Consider the following 11,594-nt stretch of genomic DNA (forward strand, 5'->3'; position numbering starts at 1 on the left):
CCAGTAATAAAATAGAAAGTAATTATAAGTAACACTGTAGGCTGAGCTACAAGGTGTATTGATAGTAAAGAGTCTATCAGAGTGTTTGCACTAAGAAAAGATGTGATGTTTTTGTCAGGTAAGAAACCAGTTTGATTCCAACTGTGAACTACATGTGAACAAAACAGCTGAATTTGCTTGTTGGCCTGATATTTGTCATTTTAGCAATTCTATTGCTTGTGCAAGAATGATGCAACGTTTATTTCAATGGTAGAAAAAGTTAAAGAAGAGCAACAAAAGTGAGAAGTTGGAGGCTTTCAATAGATTGCAAAGACAGGTTCCAAAAGTTAACTGTTTTTAAAGAGGTAGATGATGATTCTGTTATTATACATCTGCCAAATTTGTCATAGGACACCATATAAATTTTGTAGTATACTTTGAGTTTTTCCCATCCAAAGAAGATCTGTTCATATGAAAGTCATGGTTTCAGAATCAATTTATTTCACTAGACAATAATATAAACTAACCATAACTCTACTGCATAAATTATTAGAATTGCTACTGGTGAAGGATTGAAGACACTTTTGAGCACATAACATAACTTCCTTCACTTTTAATAAACATGAAAGTGAATATCCTTAGCTTGCTAAAATTGCTTTTAAAATCTCCTCTTCCTGGAGTTTCTGGAAAGGGACGCTCAGAAAAGTGGTTTCTCTACTCTGAGTACTATTAAAAACAAAGCAGAAACCATTTAGCTATGAATAATACCCTGCAAGTAGCATTGCCATCAATCTAAGCTATTTTAAAGAAGTTAATAAGCAAGAAATGAACTCATTTGTAACATTAAAAACTTTACATATTGGTGGAATCAGTGTTCATTCTGTTTACCTACTAGCATCTAACATGGGGGAATTGCTATTGTATTCCCAAGAGTTGTCCAGCTATTATGAAGTTGTGATTCCTGATATCATCTCCTATGTGTACACTTAATAAACAATATGTATAGTTTTATAATTTTTATGTTATATCTGTTCTGATAATATTAATTAAAATTCACTTATTGCTGTTGAATAATAAAACCTTTTAAAGAAGAATTTAAACAGTGTTTTTAAAATGCTATCCTAAATAGCTGGAGTAATTAGTAAAATTTGGAAATCTATAAAATGAAATATTTAAAGCAAAACTATTTCATTTAAAAGGTGAAAAATGTCAGCATAAGTAGTCAATGTCATGCAATAAATTATCAACAAGAATAAAGACACTGTAATTATGACTTCGAGTGCAGGAAAGAAGATCGAGGAAGAAACAATAAGGGGGTGAGGGCATAAGTGGGGGGGATGGGGGGTTATGTGGGGATAAGGACACATTTGTATTAACTTAATCAATAAAGACATTTTTTAAAGGTCCTAACTCAGAGATTGAAAGGTGACTCTGAGCCCTAGATGGTTGGCTCAGTGGATAGGGCATCAGTCTGCAGACTGAAGGGTCCCAGGTTCAATTCCGGTAAAGGGCACATACCCAGGTAGCAGGCTCGATCCCCAGTAGGGGGCGTGCAGGAGGCAGCTGATCAATGATTCTCTCTCATCATTGATGTTTCTAGCCCTCTCTCCCTCTCTCTTCCTCTCTGAAAATAGGGGGGTGAGGGCATGAGTGGGTGGGTAATGGGGGGATAAGGATACATATGTAATACCTTAATCAATAAAGAAATTAAAAGTCAAAAAATAAATAAATAAATTTTTAAAAACAAGTGACTCTGAAAGAGAATTGAAGTAATTGTGATCTACTGGGGAAGCAGAGAGGGCAATATCTGTTTTATCAGCTTGAGGTAACAAACAGGGCACATAGAGCTTGCGCTCTTCCCTATCTTTCTCACTTTGGATCTGAGATGCGTATTCTTGTTTGTTCCTAGTTATTTCATAAACTGGAGATAAAGACTTTGTCCTTGGGGAGTGAGGTCTCAGTTTTACAACCTAGCCTATGACTATATGAGTCCTAAGGTACATTCTTTTACCTAGGTCAGGAGCAAAGCTGATATTTTTGTCTCCATCTGCTTGGCTCCTTTGTCCATCTAATTTTGTACAGAAATCTGGAAATTCCCAATGCCTACCTAGAAAGGCAGTTTTGCAAGTCAGAAGCTGAAAATTTGAGGGGAGATAACCGCTTTCATGAAAATAAGAATTTATTATTTATCTTGTATAGATATAGTAACTCTCTCTCTCTCTCTCTCTCTCTCTCTCTCTCTCCTAGCACTTATATATCATCTAATATAATATTCTAATCTAATATTCTAGTCTTTGAACCAAGAGATGTCATGAATACTTTTTTAAAAATTGATTGGAGAGAGAAAGAGGGAAGAAAGAAAGAGAGAGAGAGAGAAAGACATCAATTTATTGTTCCACTTAGTTAGGCATTCATTGGTTGCTTCTTGTATGTTCCCTGAACAGAGGTCAAACCTGAAACCTTGGAGTATCAGGATGACACTCTAACCTACTGAGCTACCCCAGCAAGGGCCCATAAATACTTTTTATAACACTCTTGTCCATATTTTATTATCAGAAACAATGTCATGTTTTGCAATTCATCCTGTTGTGAAATACACTATGCCTGTTACTCTGGTCACCAAAATATTCTTGTTACAGAGAAATCTTTCTATATTATCTATTATTACAGAAATGGTCATCAGAGAGAAAAATGATGCTACCTTTGCAGCTATTTAACACAGTGCTTTAAATACAGACTTTTCATACTCTGCTCCATTCACAGGAGTTCTTGTCACCTTGCATTATATGCAGCACAAAGACTTAAAGATATTCCCTCTGGTTAAATAAAAGAAAAATCCTAACAGGTTTCCAGAGCACACAGGATTAATCACACATAATAATTAGGCAAAGTGATAACACACTTATTATAAAAGAATATATACACCATTAAACAAACAGTGGCAGAAACTCTAGGAAGGAGAAAAATAAACATGAATTGGTGATGATAATGGGGGGGAAGGAAAAAACACCCAAAATATAAATTCTCATTTTCACTGTTAAAGTATTTTGGGTCTAAGGATGTCAATGTTCTGGTTCTTTGGTGTCTGCGCTGACCCCTCTTGGTAATGAATCACCTGCAGAGAAACACGTGACCTTGACAGATGCCTGTTAGCCTGGCACATAGAGCTGATTAATAAGCATCTTGTCTTTCATGTTTAATTTTATGCTTTTAAACACTTCTTGATGCCAAAGGAGTCAAGTGAGAGTACAATCCAGAGGAGGAATTTTTAACACCACAAGATAGAAATAGATGAACAGACCATTTTCATTGTGTGCTTCTGTTTCTGAAAGCTGCTTCCATTGTACCAAAGAAGTATGACAAGTAAGGGATTTCTCTGGTTGACCTATGTGTTATGCTAAAGGAAGCACCCTTCTTACATTTGACTTTGTTAGTGTAAAGCACCAAAACCAAACCAATGGCGCAAAGAAATTATTGGTTTTCCCCAATCCTGTTTTGGGGTATTTTTTAATAAATCCCATAGTCACTTTATAGTCTATATTATCACTCATGTTCATAAAAGGATGATCTGTGTATTCCTTTGGTTTCCTTAACTTTTGTTTGAGTGCTGGTAAGTTCACCTCCCAGCTCCTCCCATCAAATGTGTAAATGTATTTATACATTACTGTTCTGTCTCTTGCATATTTCTCAGATAACCAGTGATTGAATGGGACTTGAAGTGTTTACTCTCTCTGTAGGTCACTGGCATTTCTAGCAGTAACAGAGATACAGCTGGAAGGTATAGTCATGTCTTACCAATACTGTTGGCTTGAGAGACAACCTGTGCCGCTGTGTACATGCAACAACTTCTAGTTCTCTATTCTCTGAGAAAGGATTTTCCCCACCATTACACCACCCTACATTCTCTGAGAGCTTCAATATTTTTAGAAAGAAATTCAATTACATGGCACTTACACAATACTTAGTGCTTCATATTAAAACTTTTAGATACAGTAGGAGCTCTGAGATGGGAACCAGAACTTTAGGTTACAATCCCAGGTCTCCTGCTAACTAGCTATATGGTTTGGGGCAGGCTAACTATTGACTCTAAGTCTCAGTTTCCTTCCTCATAGAATGATGAAGTCATGCAGATAATGCTTCTAAGTGATTCAAGTGAGATGCATGGCAAATGGGTGTGGAGATTTGGAAATTATTGGGCCCAAATCCAGCTTAAGTGTGCAAATTCCAAATTTCTTTCTTTTTTCTTTTTAAATAGCAGTCTGTTAGTTGAACAACATGCATTTGTTTTAGATTTAGCCTGGGAGGTCTTAGTTTGCAACTTGTGCTTTTAAGAAGCTTTCTAAGTTCTTTCCAGTGCAAGCTCTTTTGATTCTACAAAAGTCCTTTTATCAATATTCAAAATGCTATAGAACCAAATGCAGACATGTCTTACAGAAGAAAAGTAACAGGGATCAGAAAGATTGTTTCTCTCAGTTTCCTTTAGCTATGTAGCTTAAATAAAACTTGTACTTTTCAAAACTTTATGGTAAATAATATCATGAACAGGAACCATCAATATGGAATTTTCCATGCCTGGCGAGTGTGGTCAGTGATTGAGCCAGGAGGTCATGGTTCTATTCTTGGTGAGGATACATGCCCTGGTTGCAGGCTTGATCCCCAGTAGGGTGTGTGCAGAAGGCAGCCGAACAATGATTACCTCTCATCATTGATGTTTCTCTCTCTCTCCTTCTCCCTTCATCTCTAAAGGAAATAAAATATATATATATATATATATATTTTTTTTTAAATATGGAATTTTCTTATTAGTACACTCAGTAGGCCATTAAAAGAGTGCCACCATATTGGTTGGTGAACCTCATTATCCATTGCCTTTTTTCTGCATTGACTTTTTATTCTCAGTCTACTTTCTGGGGATCATTAAATGCATGAGGCTCAGATGCTATATTTTAGCTTCTTGTCAAATATTTACATGTCATGGGTAGGGCACCACAGAGGAGTGTGATTACTTGCCAAGAAATATCAAGACTCAAATGCAATTGTTAGTGTTTAAAGGTTTTTCTGTTTATATCTGCAAATGCGGAAGATAAACGCTGTCAGCTCACAGTAAACTTTATAGAGTATATATGATTTTTAAAGATGATAGTTCTTTAAAGTTTTATATTGTTCAAAACACATGGCACAGTGTAAAATTTTCAGTAAGTTCTTTGGGGTTAATAATGCCATGTGTGAAGAACCAAGCAATTGCCTTGCACTCTGGCCTCTTTGAAATTAATTAGAAACTTCCATTAAAGAGCTTAAAATCTAATGGAGACTTACAAGTGAAGAAAATAAACCTAAACCAAACAAATGCAATCACAGTTGTGAAGGATACAAATTCTGAGTTTCATATTTGTAACAAACAGGAAAACACAAATAAATTGAGTTTGAGAAAGAATAATAAAAACAGTACAGGGAACACAAGCTACTGTTCTGCAAGATGCTGTTTGAGTGATGTTCAGATGGTTTTGATTGGAAGCAATCATTTGCCTCAGTCACTTGAGAACTACTTACTAATATTGCCCTCCCTGCCAAATATCATTCCCTTATCCCCACCGATGTGATTAGGAAGCTAATTCCATCCAATAATGATTCCCAATTGGTGCTCTATAGATTTCCTGGTAATCCTTACTGCCCCGGCCCCACCCCAACTCCAAGACAAATGTAGGAATAAACCAAGAAAAAAGTTAAAAAATATATTGTAGGGGAATAAATGAGACACTGTCAAAACTGTCTCTGCCATGTTCCCCTTTTGGTAGGTAATGTATCCTTTCAATGGAACAAAGTATGAAAGAGCACTTACTGTCATGAATGTGTACCATCAGATGCCTGGCTTTATAGCTGGAGGGTAGGAGGTTGCAGTGTATGAAAAAGTGCAGGTGACCTGGAAGCCCCAGAAAGAAGGTTTCTGTTTTGTTCATCACCAAAACATCACACTAAAAGGAAGGGGATATTTATTTAGAGTGTGGAAATTTCTTAGCTCTCACAGGGATTTCAAAAAGTACCTTGGGATTAAGACTCATGGCTCATTGCAAGAGGTACAAGAAAGGACCGCTTAAGTCAATAAAAGGGTTTGCACCCGAATGATGATTCCTACATCATTTTATTTGTAGAGATCAGTTGGTAGTCAACACTATATCTCAAACTCTTAATTTCATTTTCAATAACATTTTGAAAACTGAGACTATGTACAACCTTGTTATTATACACAGTGGCACAATCATGTACAATTACACATACTTCTTTGGGCAGGAATTATCTTTATTTTTCATCTTGTAAAATGCTATTTTGAGGGGGAAAGTTGTACATCAGGGATGAGAAAAAAAAAGTTATTTTGAGTCACTGAAAATAGCAGGGGAAAAAAAATACTATGATTCCAAGGAGAAAACTCTAACAGACGTAATGCATACCTTAAGTAGCATGAAGTTATTATTTTTTTTGACATAATATGGGGTTTTAACTTGAGGGTGAGCTATCAGTATTACTTAGGACACTATGATACAAATAATAATCACATTTTTTTTTCATTTTTAGCATCTTTAATGATGTTCTTCACCCACTAAGAAAAATTTATGTATTATTGAAAATGAGACCACAGAATATGAAGAAATGCCATCCAGTACTAAATGGAACTAAATACTATATTAACTTCATTTTTTCTGTCTTATTCTAGTCCTCACTGCTCTCACAGGTTATCATATGTTAAAAGTATTGCACTGTTCAGTTCAGCTTGACAAAAATTCAGCTGCGAAAATACAAGGTCTCTCAATATAGGTATTTTCATGTCAAGTGCTTGGTAATCATGATTTTTATAATAGTATTGTGTTCCATCACCAAATCTTGAAAATGAGAAATGTCTCTTGACTTCCTATTTACTTTAACTGCATTGAAAGGAGTCTTTTTTAAAACTAGAGGCCCAGCCCTAACAGGTTTGGCTCAGTGGATAGAGTGTCGGCCTGCAGACTGATGGGTCCCAGGTTTGATTCTGGTCAAGGGCATGTACCTTGGTTGCAGGCACATCCCCAGTTGGGGATGTACAGGAGGCAGCTGATCGATGATTCTCTCTCATCGATGTTTCTAACTCTCTATCCTTCTCCCTTCCTCTATGTAAGAAAAATCAATAAAATATATTTTTAAAAAACAAACCTAGAGGCCCAATGGACAAAATTCATGCAAGAGTAGGCCTTCCTTCCCCCAACTGCTGGCACCAGCTTCCCTCTGGCACCCGGGACGCAAGTTTTCCTCCGGCCACTGGCAGGCACCCGGAACCCCGGCTTCCCTTGCAGCCCTGGCTTCAGTTGGAAGGTCGTCCAGAAGGATGACCGGAAGGATGTTCAGTCTATTTAGCATATTAAGCTTTTATTATTTTAAAATAATAATTTCTAAACATTTTATTTTAAATGGTTGTCTTATGGTTGATTTTTTATTTATTTTAACTGTAAATATATATTCATATATATTTATTTTTATTGTATTTATTGGGGTGACATTGGTTAATAAGATTATATAGGTTTCAAGTGTACATTTCTATGATAGATGATCTTCATATTGCACTGTGTGCCCACCACCCAAAGTCAAATCATCTCCTGTCACTATATATTTTACCCCCTTTACCCTTTACTACCCTCTACCACCCCACGCCTCCATTCCTCTGGTAATAACTATGAGGTGTTTTGTTTTTTTCTTGTTTGTTCATTTGTTGCTTTCAGATTTATGTCCCACATATGAGCAAAATCATATGGTTCTTAACATTTTCTGTCTGACTTATTTTGAAGAAGTGTGGTTCATGTATGCAATGGAATACTACTCAACCATAAGAAAAGATGAAACACTGCCATTTGTGACAGCATGGATTGACCTTGAAAGCAGTCTTTTGTAAGGACTTCATGCTTGATCCAAATGTCATTCTCTTATTATTTTCCCACTCTCACTTTGATGTAGCCTCACTGGCCTCAATAATGTTATTTGGACTTGCCAGGCCATAAACCTTTATTCCAGCTGTTCCCTATGCCTAAAAACTCTTACTTCAGATATCCACTTGCCTAAATCTCACCTTCTTCAAGGCTTTGCTTATATCTCAACTTCTCAATGAGGACTGCCTTAACACAGGCAGGATTCCTTCTTTGATTAAAGTCATCTCTTCACAAAGCATTTGTTATCCCTCTTACTCTATTCTACCATTTTATAGATACTTATTCTTTGCATATCATTTATTGTCTCTCTTCCCCCTTTAACATATAATTTCCTCAAGGGTTCAAGGGTCATGAATCCTGTCTGCTTTATCCTATGGTCCTAATATATCTAAGAATCTAAAATGCTTCTAAGCAAATACAAGATGTTTAGTAAATATTTATGTTGACTTCATTGGTAAGTTATCAGAGTAATGCGTTAATGTTGGCTTGTTGAATAAAAATACTGATTAAAATAAAACAACAAAACTGAATGTGGACACTGACAAATGGCCCAAGCTGTCAATAGGCCAGTTGTAGATACCTTTGTGAAAGACTAAAACCAAGTAATCCCACTCCTAATGTTTAATAAGTAATACTAGTTATAATAAGACTATAATGTAGCATTATGCTTTATTTTTATAAGTTTACATAATGATAATTTATTTTAATTTGGATAAAATTAATTGTGTGTTTTTGCCAAATATCCATTAAATGGTTTGCATATGCTAAATTTCTGAAAAACCTTAGCATACTGCATATAAGAAAAAGCCCTAAGAGATGATGTTAGAGACCACAGTTTAGAATAAATTGGGAAAGAAGTGATTTCAAATAACCAGTGAGAACTAATGAGAACCAACAGCAGAGGTAACACCACAGAGATTACTGAGATGAGGAAAAAGTCACAAATAGATCCCAAACACCTAGTCTAACTTGGTGACTGAAATGTCCTCTTTTATAATTTTGAACAAATAGGTGCTACTTACACTTCTTTTTATTTAATCATATTTACATTCCAGGGGTCTCCAAAGATCATGTGGATGGGCTTAACAGATAAAATGGAAAGTATTAGCAATAACAGAATATATATCTATATATATTTATATGAAAAATATATATTTCTCATATAAAAGATATATTTTCATATATTTTTTTCATATATATATGAAAAAGATACCAATACCCACATAGATGCTGATATAGATAAAATCATTCCATTTTTATTTAACTCAGAATGTGGCAATATTTTATTAGAAAGAAAATAAGCAGGAAAATATATTTGCAAATGATATCTCTGATAAGAAGCAAATATCCAAAATATATGAAGAACTCAAAAACAACAACAAAATCTGATAAAAAGTGGGCAGAGGACCTGCAGAGTCAGTTTTCCAATGAATACATATAACTGATGAGCAGATACAGTGGAACCTTGGTTCTCAAACTTAATATATTCCTGAAGGCTGTTCCAGAAGCCATTTGTTCAAAAACCAAATCATTTTTCCCCTAATAGGAATAATTTAAATTGAAATAATCCATTCCAGACCTACAAATGATTCTTTGTTTCAGCCCTTCTCATAGACAGTACATGTCCAATGTACTGTTTAATCTATAAAAACCATTTTTTTTCTTAAATTTATTGAACCACCCCCTCCTAGTCTTAAATGAATCACTTTCAGGACTCGTTACATGAGTATCTTTTGGAAAGTTATATGTAGCATCTTGGCTTCTCCAGCTAACTGCTTTTCATTTATCCAGATCAACAACAGTTTGTCTACTTCTTCAGTTACCTATGATCATTTTTTATATTCACAGCACAATTTCCTGAGATGTTATCAAGTGAGGTTTAGTTGTAATGATTTGCATTCTCTCCTATGTTTGTGACCTGAGAGACGCTTTTTGTCATGCTGATGTGTCAGCATAAAAGAGTGATGAGGTCAGGAAACAAAATTTGGTTCAACTACCAAGACATTATTTCTGTGAACTTGGTCAAGAACCAAATTATTCTAGATGGGAGAAGTTTGAGAACCAAGGTTTGACTATATATGAAAGGAGGTTCCCTCGTAGTAATTTGCATAAAAAAGCTGGGCCACAGCCTGTGTCTTGTCTCTTAAACCTTCCTCCAATCACAAGGAAGACTTCTATGGCCAAGCTTGTTCTTTGTGATTTAATTAATGTGGATTTGCCAGATAAACATTATACATACAGACAAGAGAGAGAGAGAGAGAATGTGTATATATGTGATGTGGGATCATAAGAAATGGAAGAAAGAACTAGGAAATAACAAAAGAGTGTGCCTTGATAGATAAAAGATGTGACAAAGACATAGAAAAATATATGGCAACTTGAATCTTTGTTCCAACAGGACCAGGCCAAACTGAATGACATGCCAGGTTTTAAAGTCCCAAAATGAAAGCTGAAATTAGCAAGGAGCTCTGTGACATGACTTATGCCTCTCCTGAGATTCAAGGCACTGCAAAAAATGCAAAAATGCAAAAAAAAGTAGAGTTGGTTTGCCTTCCTGACTTCCAGGTATTTTTTATCTCAATTAGGAAAGACCATTCTTTCCTACATTTGGTCTCTCTTCTTTCTGTCCATTAAAAAGGAGTGAACATATTAACCCTGTTAGCACAAAGCAAACAGATTGATTATGAAAAACAGATTCAGGGCATAGCCAATTTGGCTCAGTGGATAGAGTGTTGGCCTGGGGAATGAAGGGTCTCAGGTTTGATTCCAGTCTAGGGCACATGCCTGGGTTGCGGGCTCGATCCCCAGTCGGGGTATGCAGGAGGCAGCCTATCAATGATTCTCTCTCATCATTGATGTTTCTCTCTCTCTCTCTCTCTCTCTCTCTCTCTCTCTCTCTCCTTCTCCCTTCCTCTCTGAAATCAATAAAAAAATATAAAAGAAAAAAAAAAGGTTCAGGGTTGTCAGCATTGGCAAGGATAACAGGCTGCTGTTCTGGTAGTTTGGGTGCAGATAATAATTTACTTGCATGACTGTTGACTGAGATGACAAGTCCTATGTTAGCTAAAAGAATGATTGATTTTTTTAAAAAATGGGGCAGGAAATAAACAATTGTACATTCCTGCTAAGTGCTTGGCACTGTCCTGTTTTCTTTGAAAGGTTATCTTATTTCATCCTCTCAACAAACATGTAGCAAACTGTGAGACAAACATGTTTGATTAAAGTCAATTGCAGATGAGGTAACTGAGTCTCAGAGAGGTTAAGTCACTTTCCTAAAGTGTATGAAAGCTTTCATAAATTATGCTATAATACTGATTCATCCAATTTATTTTTTTTCCCTGAAGCTTTGTGTTAAGAATATAAATCTTCTTTTACAAGTTTTACTTGACTTATGTTGCATGGACCCAGGAATTTTTCACAAATCCACAAAAGGAGAGTTTTCTTCTTATAATTTCTTTTTTTATGTATGTGTCACTTTCTTAGGCACACCTTCCCTAGTCATCAAGACTGGCTTAGCTAATGTGCTTTACACTCTCATAGTACCAACACTTTTCTTTTAAGGGCATATCACCTTAGTAACTATACAATCAAGTATGTACTGCTTAGTCATCCGCCTTCTATTGCCACACAGCTTCATGAGATCAGAGACTCATGAACACTTATTAA

Source organism: Myotis brandtii, unplaced genomic scaffold, assembly GCF_000412655.1.
Source record: "Myotis brandtii unplaced genomic scaffold, ASM41265v1 scaffold125, whole genome shotgun sequence".
In the NCBI taxonomy this organism is placed as follows: domain Eukaryota; kingdom Metazoa; phylum Chordata; class Mammalia; order Chiroptera; family Vespertilionidae; genus Myotis; species Myotis brandtii.